At 47.8% G+C, this 3,464-nt stretch overlaps 1 non-coding gene across 1 annotated transcript; it reads left to right on the plus strand.

Moving 5' to 3' along the window:
• The first annotated feature begins 1,851 nt into the window (after window positions 1-1,851).
• LOC124557124 lies at window positions 1,852-1,970 on the plus strand. Its single transcript, XR_006968712.1, has one exon. It is a non-coding gene; the product is annotated as a 5S ribosomal RNA (ribosomal RNA).
• The last annotated feature ends 1,494 nt before the right edge of the window (window positions 1,971-3,464 follow it).

A 3,464-nucleotide genomic window follows, 5' to 3' on the forward strand; every position in this document is an offset into this window, starting at 1 on the left:
GCAGCGCCTGTTAGACGGAGGGGGTCCGACAGGCGATCAGTTCCAGTCATTCCACCAGGAAGGAGGTACACAGCTCGTCGTGTCTGTAGTTCAACCATCCCTAGATGGTCAATACTGCGGTTCGATCGCATCCACATTGTTACTATGGACCAAGAAGGTCTGTCAACAAGGGAAGTGTTCAGGCTCAGACTGAACCAAAGTGATGTTGTTCAGACATGGAGGAGATACAGAGAAACAGGAACTGTCGATGACATACCTCGCTCAGGCCGCCCAAGGGCTACTACTGCTGTGGATGACCGCTACCTGCGTATTATGGCTTGGAGGAACCTTGGCAGCAACGCCGCCATGTTGACTAATGCTTTTCTTGCAGCCAAAGCACATTGTATTACGACCAAAACTTGCGCAATAGGCTGCATGATGCGTAATTTCACTCTCGACTTCCATGGCGAGGTCCATCTTTGCAACGGCGACACCATGCAGCACAGTACAGATGGGTTCAACAACGCGCAGAATGGATCGCTCAGGATTGGCATCATGTTCTCTTCACTGATGCCTTCAACCAGACAATCGTCGGAGACGTGTTTGGAGGCAACCCGGTCAGGCTGAACGCCTTAGACGCACTGTTCATCGAGTGCAGCGAAGTGGAGGTTCCATGCTGTTTTGGGGTGGCGCTGTTGGTATGGAAGGCGCCGTAACGGCTGTACGATACGTGAATGCTGTCGCCTGACCGATAGCGCAATCATATCGGCAGCATATTGTCGAGACATTCGTCTTCATGGATGACAATTCGCCCCTCCCCCCATCGTGCAGATCTTGTGAATGACTTCCTACAGAACAACGACATCGCTCGACTAGAGCGGCCAGCATGTTCTCCAGACATGAACCCTATCGAAGATGCCTGTTATAGATTGAAAAGGGCTGTTTATGGACGACGTGACCCACCAACCACTCTGCGGGATCTACGCCGAATCGCCGTTGAGGAGTGGGACAATCTGGACCAACAGTGTCTTGATGAACTTGTGGATAGTATGACACGATGAATACAAGCATGCATCAGTGCAAGAGGACTGTGTATTTGAAATACCGATGTGTACTGCAATCTAGACCACCACCACTTAAGGTCTCTCTGTAGTGTTGTACAACATGCAATGTGTAATTTTCATGAGCAATAAAAAGGGCGGAAACGACTTTTATGTTAATCTCGATTCCAGTTTTCTGTACATGTCCCGGAACTCACGGAACCGAGGTGATGCAAAACATTTTTTTGTTGTGTGTATATCAACTTGCATATGGCGTACAAAACAGAAATATTTTTTGATCTCTTCCTGGTCGTGACGTCGTCAAATATGAACACAATGACTGCCTTCACTTTTTCAAGTGATGGAATATCGCGGCTTGCGCTGAACGTCTGGTAGATTACCCCCTCAATACTGTTCAATATCTCCTGCAATACCTGATATTTTGGTTGAAACAGGATTTTTGAGAAAATGTACACGTGCTCGAATCGGATCCCCTCAAGATGTGTTACCAGTGTTCGAACTAAATTTAGTTTTCCCACACCCTGAAGAACCCGCAATTAAACAGCGAATGTTATCGGGAAGTAATGAACCATTCGGCTTGTTACAGTTTCCAGCATCATCACAGGACCGATCGGTTAACACAAGACACTTATGAAGAGGGTATGTCGCCCGTCAGTTCGGCAGTCGCCTATGAGACGCCGAGCGCGCACTCCGCGCCGCCTTCGAGGCGGAAGGACGTGCTTTGCGTCAAATGTGCCACCGAAAACGGCGATTGCGTGTGTTGGGAGAAGAGACGAATGCGTCTTGTGTCGTGCGGCTACATTATAAGGACGCCAAAGGCCATACCATGTTGAATACACCGGTTCTCGTCCGATCACCGAAATTAAGCAACATCGGGCCCGGTTAGTACTTGGAAGGGTGACCGCCTGGGAACACCGAGTGCTGTTGGCTCCATAACAAAAAAAAAAAGGTCAGCTTGACGAACTGCCGTCCTAAGGGGCCCGGGTTCGATTTTCGGGGCTAGGTCGGGGATTTTCTCAGCTCAGGGACTGGGTGTTGTGTTGTCTTCATCATCATTTCATCCCCTTCCGGCGCGCAAGTCGCCCAATGTGGCGTCGTATGTAATAAGACCTGCACCAAGACGGCCGGACCTGCCCCGTACGGGGCCTCCCGGCCAATGACGCCAAACGCTCGTTTCCATTTACCTCCATTCTGGCGCAACATTAATCATACAACTAAACGACAGCTTCTTCCGACGTACGCAGAGTGCGACATACAGAGTCCAGAAGTTTGGTCCATAACGTCTCGTATAATCGGCAGACGTGCGATTGTCACCTCAGTGGACAGTCTACAGCAGGGGTTCCCAAACCGGGGGGGTGGGGGGGGGGGGGGTGGGGGGGCGTGATGATGTTGCAAGGGGGGCGCGGGTGGAGTTAGCGGTATAAACCTAATATTTCTTTTTAATATCGATATTTTAATAAAAATGAATGTGCAGGTATTAATGATAGATTATGGTGCTAAATGCAATCGTTTGGTGTCCCACTTCCCGCAATCCTATCTCAATAACCTATCCTAGAACATACAGCTTTTTAAGATCACGTTTAGAATGTCACACACAGAAATTCTCAAAATTACGAAGGCGATATGCGTTAATTCTAATATATCAGATTTGTAAACAACTTACTTCTGACAACTGGAAAACGGAAAAGTCAGGTATTACCTATTCCGTAAATTTGTACACATGAACTGAACGTAATCATGTTATAACTTTTAGCGGTAGTAGGCTATGTTCATCAGAGTAATAATCACTGATACTGCGTAACTGCAAAAATGCCGTTCTATTACCCTGTCAACCCGCGGATCCCCATGTGATGCGATTACGGTGAGTTTAATAGACTGTATACGCTTCAAATGAACTGGCGGGTTCGTAATTTGGACGCCAGGGTCATGCCCTTTGTCACCAGAAAAATGTGCACGACGTGAATGCGAAACTAGTACAAGTGTTTGTTCTGAGCAGAGTACTTCACGCCGTTCTGGAAACATTGTTGTGACTGCTAACAATGAAACATAACCCGGCTAGGTAAAGAATGAAGTCCATTAGTGAGGCTATTTTTTTTCGAACGGTCAGTACTACAGCTCTTTAATTCGGATTACTTATCTGACAAAACAGTTATTTTTCTTCTGTCTTTTTGAAATACGGCATAATTTCGTTTGAAATTAGTGTACGTTCTTTGCTGCGACAATGGCTTCTTTTGGTACGAGTAGAGAGATAACTGATTGGCACTGTGCACAGTTTCCAGCGATGTGTGAGGTGTATCCATGAAGTTTCTCCCAGCAAGAGCCCTGCTCGGCCACCAGGTCGCAGATAGACAGCGCACTGACTACCTGTGCTGCGGCTGGGCTTCCCCGTTCTTGGCCCCACTCCTCATAGGCAGTCATCTGAGG

This window comes from Schistocerca americana, chromosome X (genome assembly GCF_021461395.2).
Source record: "Schistocerca americana isolate TAMUIC-IGC-003095 chromosome X, iqSchAmer2.1, whole genome shotgun sequence".
In the NCBI taxonomy this organism is placed as follows: domain Eukaryota; kingdom Metazoa; phylum Arthropoda; class Insecta; order Orthoptera; family Acrididae; genus Schistocerca; species Schistocerca americana.